General features: G+C 37.7%; 1 protein-coding gene across 5 annotated transcripts in view; it reads left to right on the top strand.

Moving 5' to 3' along the window:
• The first annotated feature begins 1,045 nt into the window (after window positions 1-1,045).
• The window catches only part of LOC128698449 (carbohydrate sulfotransferase 11-like), a 174,503-nt gene continuing 161,378 nt past the window's right edge, over window positions 1,046-14,170 (top strand). For 2 of the 5 annotated variants that reach the window (XM_070096830.1, XM_070096827.1), the window contains exon 1: window positions 1,046-1,270. The gene's annotated coding sequence lies outside the window, so the exon portion shown is untranslated. Of the gene's footprint in view, window positions 1,271-12,210; window positions 12,429-14,170 lie in introns of all 5 variants that reach the window. The other 3 variants (XM_070096824.1, XM_070096829.1, XM_070096825.1) reach the window with 2 other exon arrangements.

The raw sequence follows: 14,170 nt of genomic DNA, 5'->3' as shown, positions 1-14,170 counted from the left end.
GTCTGACTCTGTATTCCTCAATAAGTGGACAATTAAGCACATAGTGTTCAAGAGAGTGACCATATGCCTGATCACATAATTTACATTTAGTTTGATCATCATCTGTGTGTCTCCCAAACTGCCAGAAGTACTTGTAACCAAGCCTAAGCCTGGCCACTACAACATCAGTCAGTCTGTTCACATTGCAAGTTGCTCCATAAACATACTTATCTACGTTCATGTTATCATAGTGGGTTATAGATCTACTCAGGCTTCTAACTGCATTCCTATAACAATCATCTTCATTATTTACTTCTCTCCTAATATTATTCCTAATGCTAGACACAGTTATACCAAAGTTATATTCTACATTCTCCTTCTGGGTACTCTTCTTGGCTAACATATCAACTTTATCATGAAGGAGTAATCCAATGTGTGATGGGATCCATAGCAATTGTACATTAATTCCTTTGTCCCTAATTTTTGAGTATCTATACCTGACTTCTCCAATGAGCATGTTGTTGGAGTCATTATATGAGTCAAGAGCTTTCAGTGATGACATAGAATCAGTAATGATGATAGAGTCAAGCTCAGTGTCATACCTGGACCTGGAGTTTACCTGGAGAGAGTTCCGGGGGTCAACGCCCCCGCGGCCCGGTCTGTGACCAGGCCTCCTGAAAGGTTAGCTTTAGCGCCATTAGGATTGCAAACAATTCAGTTTGCAGTGTAGACGCCCAGTTGTTAATTCTTATGCCTAACTCAACAAATTGTTACACAAACGCGGGGTTTCTAAGGTTTCTAAGTTAGTTTTGGTCCAAAAATAAAAATCCTCATATCTGTCACAAAAAAAAAAAAAAAATTAACAGCCATTCTGTAAAACAATTTGTTGGAAAAGTATATATATTAATAGAGCTTAACATGCAAGTTGGGTTTATTAGGAACACATGACGATAGTTCCTGTTACTGGACACTTAAGACGAAGTGATGCACATACTCTTGGATAAGATATATCACACACCTTATCAGGTAATACACTAAGGTGAGAGCGAGGTGGGACTGTAGTGTTGACGTAGCTGGTGCAGCTGGCGAGTGTAGTGTTGACGTAGCTGGTGCAGCTGGCGAGTGTAGTGTGACGTAGCTGGTGCAGCTGGCGAGTGTAGTGTTGACGTAGCTGGTGCAGCTGGCGAGTGTAGTGTGACGTAGCTGGTGCAGCTGGCGAGTGTAGTGTTGACGTAGCTGGTGCAGCTGGCGAGTGTAGTGTGATGTAGCTGGTGCAGCTGGCGGTGTAGTGGTGAGCCCAATGGATTTTTTATCCGGTGTTCCTTAAAATAATGCTGTAGACACGAGGAGAAAATGTGATGTTTATGCTGTGATGGTTTACCTGGAGTTTGCCTGCAGAGGGTTTCGGGGGTCAACGCCCCCGCGGCTCGGTCTGAGACTAGGTCTCACGGTGGATCAGGGTCTGATTAGGCAGGCTGTTACTACTGGCCGCACACAAGCTGACGTACGAACCACAGCCCGGTTGGTCAGGTACTGACTTTAGGTACCTGTCCAGTGCCTTCTTAAAGATAGCCAGGGGTCTATTGTAATGCCCCTTATGTAGGCTGGGAGGCAGTTGAAGAGTCTTGGACCCCGGACACTTATTGTGTTGTCTCTCAATGTACTCGTAGCGCCCCTGCTTTTCATTGGGGGAATGTTGCATCTCCTGCCGAGTCTTTTGCTTTCGTATGGAGTGATTTTCGTGTGCAGGTTTGGTACCAATCCCTCCAGGACCTGCCAAGTGTATATTATCATGTATCTCTCTCGCCTGCGTTCCAGGGAATACAAATCAAGGACCTTCAACAGTTCCCAGTAGTTTAGGTGCATTATCGGGCTTATATGTGCCGTGAAAGTTCTTTGTACACTCTCCAGGTCTGCAATGTCGCCAGCCTTGAAGGGGGCCGTTAGTGTACAGCAGTATTCCAGCCTAGAGAGCACAAGCAATTTGAAGAGAATCATCATGGGCTTGGTGTCCATAGTTTTGAAGGATCTTATTATCCATCGTACCATTTTCCTTGCAGATGAGGTAGATACATTGCTGTGGTCTTTGAAGATCCTCTGACATCACTCCTAGGTCCTTCACATTACTTTTCTGCTCTATTGTATGGTTAGAATTTGTCGTATACCCTGACACATTTTTAATTTCTTCAAGTTTCCCATATCTGAGTAGTTGAAATTTTTCCTCGTTGAACTTCAACAATAGTTTTGAGTGGCCCATTCGATGATTTGGTTGATGTCCGCTTGGAGTCTCGCGGTGTCTACGATGGAGGTCACTGCCATGGTATTCCGGGTATCATCAACAAAGGAAGACACGGAGCTATGACCTACATCTCTGTCTATGTCAGAAATGAGGATGAGGAATAGAATGGGAGCGAGTACTGTGCCTTATGGAGCAGAATTTTTCACCGTGGCTGCCTTTGACTTTACTCTGTTTACTATTACTCTTTGTGTTCTATTTGTCAGGAAGTTATAGATCCATCTATCAACTTTTCCTGTTATTCGTTTATCCTGCATTTTGTGTGCTATTATACCATGGTCACACTTGTCGAAAGCTTTAGCAAAGTTTGTGTATACAACATCTGTATTTTGTTTATCCTCTACAGCATCCAGGACCTTATCATAGTGGTCCAGTAGCTGGAACAGGCAGGAGCGACCTGCTCTAAACCCGTGTTGCCCTGGGTTGTGTAATTGATGGGTATCTAGGTGGTTGACGATCTTGCTTCTTAGAACTCTCTCAAAGACTTTTAATGGGATGTTAGCGTTATCCGTCTGTTGTTCTTTGCAATTGCTTTACCGCCACCTTTGCGGAGTGGGGCTATGTCTGTTGTTCTTAGTGTGTGTGGGATGACCCCTGTTTCCATGCTCCTTCTCCATAAAATGCTGGAGGCACGCGATTGGGACTTCTTGCAATTCTTGATAAACACGGAGTTCCACAAGTCTGGGCCTGGGGCAGAGTACATGGGCATGTCATTAACTGCCTCTTCAAAGTCTTGTGGAGTTAGGATAATATCCGAGATTTTTGAGATGAACAGATTTTGGGCTTCGTTCATAAAGAATTCATTTGGGTTGTCGACCCTTAGTCTGGGCAGTGGCTCGCTGAACACTGAGTTATATTGGGACTTTAGTATCTCACTCATTTCTTGGCTATCATCTGTCTATGTCCCATCCTGCCTATGAAGGCAAGTTCTATATTTGCAATTTCTTTGACTAGTGCCTCCCTTCACATTTCCTATATATTGATCCCACTCAGCAGCTCTGTGACTCTACGCCGTCGTCTGTATAGGGAGCATCTCTCTCTTTCTAGTTTACATCTTCTCTTTCTTTTTCTTAATGGAATGTGTCTTGAGCAGAACTCAAGAACCATTTTTTCAAGGCAAATATTCTGATCCGTGTTGTTTAGGATATCTTCCCAGCTTGTTTCACCTAGGACATGGTTTACCTAGGACATGGTTTACTTGATCCCATTGTATGTTTTTATTATTGAAATTGAATTTCGTGAAGAGACCTTCATGATGGCTCACATTTTGCTGGTCTGGAGCCCTGTGTATATATGTCTGTACCTCTATTATCTTGTGATCTGAGTGTATTGTCTTTGATACAGTTATATTAAGTATTAGATTGTCGTTGTCGGTGAAGATGAGGTCCAGCGTATTTTCTAGTCTTTTAGACTCTAATATTTGCTGGTGTAAGGTGAATTTAGTGCAGAGATTTAATAGCTCATGTGTGTGTGAATTTTCATCTGAGCTGCCTCCTGGGGTGATCTCTGCTAAAACATAGTTTGCTATACTCCTCCATTTTAGGTGTTTTAAGTTGAAATCTCCTAGTAGAAAGATGTTTGGGGCAGAAGTTGGGACATTTTCTAGACAGTGCTCAATTTTCACAAGCTGCTCCTGGAATTGCTGGGAAGTTGCATCTGGAGGCTCGTATACCACCACATGACAAGGTTTTGGTTTTCATTCTTTACTGACAAAACTTCAATTGCATCATTTGAGGTGTTTAGTAGTACTGTGCAAATGAGCAACCCACCCTCCCTTGTTGCCTGTTTAGTCTGTCGCATCGGAATAGGTTATAACCTGGGATCCATATTTCGTTGTCATAATGATCATTGATATGGGTCTCTGCGAATGCTGCAAACATTGCATATGACTCCGTAAGCAGTCCCTTGATGTAATGAATTTTGTTGTTTTTTGACGGCTTTAGACCCTGTATGTTTGCAAAGACAAATGTCGTTATGTTGGTGAAATTTAGGGGGTTGTATAGGCTAGCTCTAATATCTGTTGCTCTAGATAGAGGCCAAAGTCCGTGCCTCTGCTCCAGAACTTTTTTCTGTTGGTGTAGGACCATTGTCATTTCTTGGCAGTGTTTATGCTGTGTTGGTAGTGTTTATGTTGTGATGGTAGTGCTTATACTGTGAAGGTAGTGTTTGTGCTGTGATGGTAGTGTTTATGCTGTGATAGTAGTGTTTATGCTGTGATGGTAGTGTTTATACTTAATGGTAGTGTTTATTCTGCGATGGTAGTGTTTATACTGTGATGGTAGTGTTTATACTGTGATAGTAGTGTTTATACTGTGATGGTAGTGTTTATACTGTGATAGTAGTGTTTATACTGTGATGGTAGTGTTTATACTGTGATAGTAGCGTTTATACTGTGATGGTAGTGTTTATACTGTGATAGTAGTGTTTATACTGTGATGGTAGTGTTTATACTGTGATAGTAGTGTTTATACTGTGATGGTAGTGTTTATACTGTGATAGTAGTGTTTATACTGTGAGGGTAGTGTTTATACTGTGATGGTAGTGTTTATACTGTTATGGTAGTGTTTATACTGTGATAGTAGTGTTTATACTGTGATGGTAGTGTTTATACTGTGATAGTAGTGTTTATACTATGATGGTAGTGTTTATACTGTGATAGTAGTGTTTATACTGTGATATTTATACTGTGATAGTGTTTATACTGTGATTTTAGTGTTTATACTGTGATGGTAGTGTTTATACTGTGATCGTAGTGTTTAGTGATTAGTGTTTTTATACTATGATAGTGTTTATACTGTGTTTATACTGTGATAGTAGTGTTTATACTGTGAGGGTCGTGTTTATACTGTGATGGTAGTGTTTATACTGTGATGGTAGTGTTTATACTGTGATGATAGTGTTTATACTGTGATAGTAGTGTTTATACTGTGATAGTAGTGTTTATACTGTGATAGTGTTTATACTGTGATGGTAGTGTTTATACAATGATAGTAGTGTTTATACTATGATAGTAGTGTTTATACTGTGAGGGTAGTGTTTATACTGTGATGGTAGTGTTTATACTGTGATGATAGTGTTTATACTGTGATGATAGTATTTATACTGTGATGGTAGTGTTTATACTGTGATGATAGTGTTCATACTGTGATGATAGTGTTTATACTGTGATGGTAGTGTTTATACTGTGGTGATAGTGTTTTTACTGTGATGATAGTGTTTATACTGTGATGATAGTGTTTACACTGTGATGATAGTGTTTATACTGTGATGATAGTGTTTATACTGTGATAGTAGTGTTTATACTGTGATGATAGTGTTTATACTGTGATAGTAGTGTTTATACTGTGATGGTAGTGTTTATACTGTGATAGTAGTGTTTATACTGTGATAATAGTGTTTATACTGTGATGGTAGTGTTTATACTGTGATGGTAGTGTTTATACTGTGATGGTAGTGTTTATACTGTGATGATAGTGTTTATACTGTGATGATAGTGTTTATACTGTGATGGTAGTGTTTATACTGTGATGATAGTGTTTATACTGTGATGATAGTGTTTATACTGTGATGGTAGTGTTTATACTGTGATAGTAGTGTTTATACTGTGATGGTAGTGTTTATACTGTGATAGTAGTGTTTATACTGTGATAATAGTGTTTATACTGTGATGGTAGGGTTTATACTGTGATAGTAGTGTTTATACTGTGATAGTAGTGTTTATACTGTGATGGTAGTGTTTACACTGTGATAGTAGTGTTTATACTGTGATAGTAGTGTTTATACTGTGATGGTAGTGTTTATACTGTGATAGTAGTGTTTATACTGTGATGATAGTGTTTATACTGTGATGGTAGTGTTTATACTGTGATGGTAGTGTTTATACTGTGATGGTAGTGTTTATACTGTGATAGTAGTGTTTATACTGTGATGGTAGTGTTTATACTGTGATAGTAGTGTTTATACTGTGATGGTAGTGTTTATACTGTGATAGTAGTGTTTATACTGTGATGATAGTGTTTATACTGTGATAGTAGTGTTTATACTGTGGTGTAGTGTTTATACTGTGATAGTAGTGTTTATACTGTGATAGTAGTGTTTATACTGTGATAGTAGTGTTTATACTGTGAGGGTAGTGTTTATACTGTGATAGTAGTGTTTATACTGTGATAGTAGTGTTTATACTGTGATAGTAGTGTTTATACTGTGAGGGTAGTGTTTATACTGTGATAGTAGTGTTTATACTGTGATAGTAGTGTTTATACTGTGAGGGTAGTGTTTATACTGTGATAGTAGTGTTTATACTGTGATAGTAGTGTTTATACTGTGATGGTAGTGTTTATACTGTGATAGTAGTGTTTATACTGTGATGATAGTGTTTATACTGTGATGATAGTGTTTATACTGTGATGGTAGTGTTTATACTGTGATAGTAGTGTTTATACTGTGATGATAGTGTTTATACTGTGATGATAGTGTTTATACTGTGATGGTAGTGTTTATACTGTGATGATAGTGTTTATACTGTGATGATAGTGTTTATACTGTGATGATAGTGTTTATACTGTGATGGTAGTGTTTATACTGTGATAGTAGTGTTTATACTGTGATGATAGTGTTTATACTGTGATAGTAGTGTTTATACTGTGATAGTAGTGTTTATACTGTGATGATAATGTTTATACTGTGATGGTAGTGTTTATACTGTGATAGTAGTGTTTATACTGTGATAGTAGTGTTTATACTGTGATGATAGTGTTTATACTGTGATGATAGTGTTTATACTGTGATGGTAGTGTTTATACTGTGATAGTAGTGTTTATACTGTGATGGTAGTGTTTATACTGTGATGATAGTGTTTATACTGTGATAGTAGTGTTTATACTGTGATGGTAGTGTTTATACTGTGATGATAGTGTTTATACTGTGATGATAGTGTTTATACTGTGATGATAGTGTTTATACTGTGATGATAGTGTTTATACTGTGATGTTTATACTGTGATGTGTGATGATAGTAGTGTTTATACTGTGATGGTAGTGTTTATACTGTGATAGTAGTGTTTATACTGTGATGATAGTGTTTATACTGTGATGATAGTGTTTATACTGTGATGATAGTGTTTATACTGTGATGATAGTGTTTATACTGTGATAGTAGTGTTTATACTGTGATGGTAGTGTTTATACTGTGATGGTAGTGTTTATACTGTGATAGTAGTGTTTATACTGTGATGATAGTGTTTATACTGTGAGGATAGTGTTTATACTGTGATGGTAGTGTTTATACTGTGATGATAGTGTTTATACTGTGATGATAGTGTTTATACCGTGATAGTAGTGTTTATACTGTGATGGTAGTGTTTATACTGTGATGGTAGTGTTTATACTGTGATGGTAGTGTTTATACTGTGATAGTAGTGTTTATACTGTGATGATAGTGTTTATACTGTGATGATAGTGTTTATACTGTGATAGTAGTGTTTATACTGTGATGGTAGTGTTTATACTGTGATAGTAGTGTTTATACTGTGATGATAGTGTTTATACTGTGAGGATAGTGTTTATACTGTGATAGTAGTGTTTATACTGTGATAGTAGTGTTTATACTGTGATGATAGTGTTTATACTGTGATGATAGTGTTTATACTGTGATAGTAGTGTTTATACTGTGATGATAGTGTTTATACTGTGATGATAGTGTTTATACTGTGATGATAGTGTTTATACTGTGATGATAGTGTTTATACTGTGATGATACTGTGATGTTTATACTGTGATGATAGTGTTTATACTGTGATGATAGTGTTTATACTGTGATGTAGTGGCAGTGATTATACTGTGATGGTAGTTGATAGTAGTGTTTATACTGTGATGATAGTGTTTATACTGTGATGATAGTGTCTATACTGTGCTGATAGTGTTGATACTGTGATTTGATGATAGTGTTTATACTGTGATAGTAGTGTTTATACTGTGATGATAGTGTTTGTGATACTGTGATGATAGTGTTTATACTGTGATAGTAGTGTTTATACTGTGATGATAGTAGTGTTTATACTGTGATGGTAGTGTTTATACTGTGATAGTAGTAGTGATGATTGTTTATACTGTGATGATAGTGTTTATACTGTGATAGTAGTGTTTATACTGTGATGATAGTGTTTATACTTTGATGATAGTGTTTATACTGTGATAGTAGTGTTTATACTGTGATGGTAGTGTTTATACTGTGATAGTAGTGTTTATACTGTATACTGTGATTTGATGATAGTGTTTATACTGTGATGGTGATGATAGAGTTTATACTGTGATGATAGTGTTTATACTGTGATAGTAGTGTTTATACTGTGATGGTAGTAGTGTTTATACTGTGGTGATAGTGTTTATACTGTGATGATAGTGTTTATACTGTGATGAGTAGTGATTTATAATGTGATGATAGTGTTTATACTGTGATGATAGTGTTTATACTGTGATAGTAGTGTTTATACTGTGATAGTAGTGTTTATACTGTGATGGTAGTGTTTATACTGTGATGGTAGTGTTTATACTGTGATAGTAGTGTTTATACTGTGATAGTAGTGTTTATACTGTGATGATAGTGTTTATACTGTGATGATAATGTTTATACTGTGATGATAGTGTTTATACTGTGATGATAGTGTTTATACTGTGATAGTAGTGTTTATACTGTGATGATAGTGTTTATACTGTGATGATAGTGTTTATACTGTGATAGTAGTGTTTATACTGTGATGGTAGTGTTTATACTGTGATAGTAGTGTTTATACTGTGATGATAGTGTTTTTACTGTGATGGTAGTGTTTATACTGTGATGATAGTGTTTATACTGTGATAGTAGTGTTTATACTGTGATGATAGTGTTTATACTGTGATGATAGTGTTTATACTGTGATGGTAGTGTTTATACTGTGATAGTAGTGTTTATACTGTGATGATAGTGTTTATACTGTGATGATAGTGTTTATACTGTGATGATAGTGTTTATACTGTGATAGTAGTGTTTATACTGTGATGGTAGTGTTTATACTGTGATGGTAGTGTTTATACTGTGATAGTATACTGTGTTTGTTTATACTGTGATGATAGTGTTTATACTGTGATGATAATGTTTATACTGTGATGATAGTGTTTATACTGTGATGATAGTGTTTATACTGTGATAGTAGTGTTTATACTGTGATGATAGTGTTTATACTGTGATGATAGTGTTTATACTGTGATAGTAGTGTTTATACTGTGATGATAGTGTTTATACTGTGATGATAGTGTTTATACTGTGATGATAGTGTTTATACTGTGATGATAGTGTTTATACTGTGATAGTAGTGTTTATACTGTGATGATAGTGTTTATACTGTGATGATAGTGTTTATACTGTGATGAGTATACTGTGATGATAGTGTTTATACTGTGATGATAGTGTTTATACTGTGATGATAGTGTTTATACTGTGATGATAGTGTTTATACTGTGATGATAGTGTTTATACTGTGATGGGACGAAAATATTATGCTGAATATTAAACCTCATTAACTTGAAAAACGTCTTTACCTGTCAAACTGTTGTCTTCAAAAAAAGGTTTAGTGTCCAATACAGTGTCTGTTGTCTTTATTTTTAATAAATCAAGGCTTTAAAAAACTGAGCGAAAATTATTCTCTGTTTTTCCGGGAGTTTAATAATAATAATAATAATAATAATAATAATAATAATAATAATAATAATAATAATAATAATAATAATATAATGTCTTTATATGCTACAAGTACATGTACAAGGTATACAGACCATAGCTGACGTCAATGACATACTACTATACAGAAAGCCGCTTGTTATGCTGAGCATTTCGGGCAAATTAGGTCAGTTTTGCCCCAGGATGCGACCCACACCAGTCCACAAACACCCAGGTACCCATTTTAAACTGATATGTGAACAGGGACAGCCAGTATCTGGTGGAAACACGTCCCTCATGTTTTTCAGCCGTACCGGAGGAGACTTGAACCCAGGACCTCGGTGTTGTTAATGTTCTTATTAGCATATTAGTTTTATTTTGATCTTCCATTATTTACAGCATCGACTCCTGGCTTATTTTCTTGACTTTTAATATAGCAATTTTTTCTATAATTAATTTACATTGTACTGTTTGGCTTTTGTTGTTGTTGTAAATTGATTTTTCTTTCTATACTTCGTCACTGGTGTTGTAAATTATGTCTTGCTTATGTTAAAGGAAGGTTTGTACAAAATAATAATAATAATAATAATAATAATAATAATAATAATAATAATAATAATATAGTCAGACTTGGCACTAAACCCGAAAGGGTTATGCAGCGCTGCAGGACGGGATGTCCTAAATAATGAATATTGGGAGATCATAGGATAGTAGGTTGCTGGAGACAGGTTTAACGGGAGTTATAAACAATGCTGAAGATAAAACCAAACCAAAGTTGCAGCAATATGTTAGTTGTGTTATAAGTCAAAGTGAGATTCTGCGTCAAAGATAGGACTCAGAGCCAGGAGATCAGGAAGTGTTAGTGCAGCAGGTAGGTGGAGGTGTGGGAGGTGTATTATATACCGTATTCTACCACGGTGACGCGTCGCCTGGTGGCTGAAGCTATCGCTTTACACGGAGAGGCTCCGTGTTCGATTCCAGGCGAGGGTAGAAACAGACGTGTTTCTTTATACCGGTTGTCTATGTTCCTCATCAGTAAAATGGGTATCTGGGTGTTAGTGGACTGGTGTGGGTCGCATCCTGGGACAAAAGTGACCTAATTTGCCCGATATGCTGTGCATAACAAGCGGCTTAGCATAAATGATACTTAAGCAGGCTAAGCACCACCAACCCAGCAACACAGGAGTCACATGATCTCATCGTCTACCTGTCCTCATCCCAACATGGCATTCATCAGGTCACCATGTGTCACTCACACCTCACTCTCCGCCTATATATAATGTCTTTCTACCTCTGTATGTTAGAAGTGATCAAGGTCACAGGACCGAAACGTTTTCTAATATGTCATAGTGTTTGCTTACGTGTCTTTGTAAACCAACTTGTCGGTATTTATTACCAAGGTTTATACCATATAGTAGTATATCAGTGATATGTACCTTGTACATATACTTGTAGAAATAAAGATATATTATTATTATTTTTATTATTGTTCGTACCCTCTGTTAAAGACGATAATTTATTACAAGATGAGAACTAAGAAAGTAACTTAGTAATTCTCATTGTTTTCCCTGTAATACCCGTAATTGAGACCTGTGTCCAATATGTAGGCGGGAGAGTGTAGTCTTTCGGACACTACACCCATGATAATAATATGGCCAGAAACAAAAACATGGTTTAACTGAATGCAATTTATTGTTTATCAACTCAGACCACCGCAAAACAATCCGAGAAAGTAATATCTGTTTACGAACTTATGTCCTAAACTGTTGATCGAGCTTTGGTGTCTGCTTGTTCGTTACCCGAATATCAACGTAACCTTGATCAGCATTGGTGTCTGCTTGTTCGTTACCTGAATATAAACGTATCCTGGATCATCGTTGGTGTCTGCTTGTTTGTTACTCCGAATATCAACGTAACCTGTATCAGCGTTGCTGTCTGCTTGTTCATTACTCCGAATATCATGCCCACCTGCAGACGTTGGAAAGCATCTAATCAAGTTCACGAAGCATGAAAGCACATTATCAGATTCCTCAATACAATAATTAAAATCTTAAGATGTTGAGTGGCAGTTTTAGAGAAAAGACGCGAGGAGAAAAGATGGAGCCCTTGAAATAAATGGATAAGATGATGTTCAATTTCTGCGGCAACCTCAGCAAGTTCCGCAGTGCAGACGCCGGTAACCGTAAGAACGGGAGCTGTGTCCGGAGAATACTTGTCACTCAGCTTCCGTACTTTCTTTTCAGATTGCCCTAACTGAACTAGCGGAAGCTAGTAACGGTACCGGCCCCAGGCACCACGTTTCTGTCAGGCAGAACGAGCACAAGGAGTCCACCAAGATACACATTTCGAGAATGTCTACCCGAGGTTTTGGGGACTACAAATGAAGCTTCTGTTATAACAGATGATGAAAATATTTGTAACAATTCATCTGAAGAAGGCGATGGAAGAGGATCCTCAATAGGTATGGCGTGAGTAAAGTGCCCAGTCCATTCAAACTACCAACGTGAGCAAATTAGGTCAGTTTTGTCCCAGGATGCGACCCACACCAGTCGACTAACACCCAGGTACCCATTTTACTGATGTGTGAACATAGACAACCGGTGTAAGGAAACACGTCCAATGTTTCCACCCCTTCGCTGGGAACCGAACCCAGACCCTCACCGTGTGAAGCAAGAGCTTTTACCACCAGGCCACGGCACCATAAATGAGGAGAACATGTACATTTTGTATTACAGACCCTGTAAAGTCAAAAGTTGTGCTAAATGGTCAAATAGAAAAATTGACGCAAGAAAGAGTAAGAGTACTGTGAAGGCTTACTCACCCCTGTAACAACTTCAGACAGTATTACCAAGGCTGGCTCCTCCTCAGGAAAATTAATGAATAGAAAAAGAAATAATTCACAAAGATAAACACTTTATTATTTATTAATGCAAAGATAAAACAGTGAAACATGAAGGTGTATCCTATTTGAAAGAAAAATGAAAAATGAAATGAAAAAATGACATTTGAATTCAACGCTAATATGTACAGTTATACTGGGGTGTCTGGTGGAGGTTGACACCGTCTTGTAGAAATTGTAGCCGTTACTGATGATGTGGAGGGGGGTCACAGGTGTTGGTGACAACCCAACGGCTAGTTCTTCACAGAGTCTATAGCCTTGAATAGTCAGTCCAGATGACAGGAAAGCAGGTTCTTTACCACTACAAAGATGAGGGGTTGTTGTCTGCTGTCACCTGCAGTTAATCAGGTAGGTAGATCCAAAAATTGACGTCTCCGGACTTTTGCAAAAGTCCTTCTCCTTCAGCGCTTCTTGTTGGTTGGCAGGTGACCCAATCTGTCATTCCAAGCTGGAAAGAGAGACAGGTTACCCTCTGCTTAATAAATCACTCTCCATGATAAGTACAATACCTAAAAGACATGGTGATTATCAAAACATCTAACATGGAGATCAAGGCTGAAAGGACTAAGTTTATTATTGGTCAAAAGTGAAGCTTTCAACCAATAATTCCACTTGAATAGGAGCAGGCTTTTACTTACAGTTGTGTTGGGAGCTGTGAGTCGAGTGATTACTGTTTGGCCGGAGCCCCACATGTCACCTTTTAGGGTGGGGAGAAAGGGAGGGGGGATTGCGGGAGCTATATTTACCCTACCTTAACAAGCAGCCGGCAATCAAACTATCGTTACCATATACTCACTCGCTACTCCTATCTGTTGAACTTTTCCCTCACAAGTACTAGGTTCGAAATGAATATTGGTGCTGATATTTATAACATGGGAGGGGAAGAGAAATGTTCAGTCTCTAACTTGTCGCCACGAGAGTCACATTGAAACCCTCTCTAGAGGAAATGTTGAGCATTAAAATCTCATAATAATGGAACGGTTGAGGCAAAGAAACCAAAAAATCGACATCTGAAATAGAAAATGGTCGTGAAAGAGAAACATACAAAGAGCAAACCGTATACCATTTATTTATGTAGACACGGGCTACAGAATAATATAGTGAAGTGTGAACAAAGGCCTGAAAAAATGGTAAATCAGTGTGCACAAAATGCCTGTTTTCACTAAATGTGTCATCGGGAATAGTATGCAGTGATTGCAGTAAAATAGCTAGAATTTTAGATCTTGTACACAGTCATACAGAGCAGAACTGGGAAAATAACAAATGAGGCTAGAATGCCCCGACCTCCCCATCCCTTATCCTGA

This window comes from Cherax quadricarinatus, chromosome 55 (assembly GCF_038502225.1).
Source record: "Cherax quadricarinatus isolate ZL_2023a chromosome 55, ASM3850222v1, whole genome shotgun sequence".
Lineage (NCBI taxonomy): Eukaryota > Metazoa > Arthropoda > Malacostraca > Decapoda > Parastacidae > Cherax > Cherax quadricarinatus.
The sequence above is the reverse complement of the archived record's forward strand: the minus strand, read 5'-3'. Positions and strand labels throughout refer to the sequence as shown.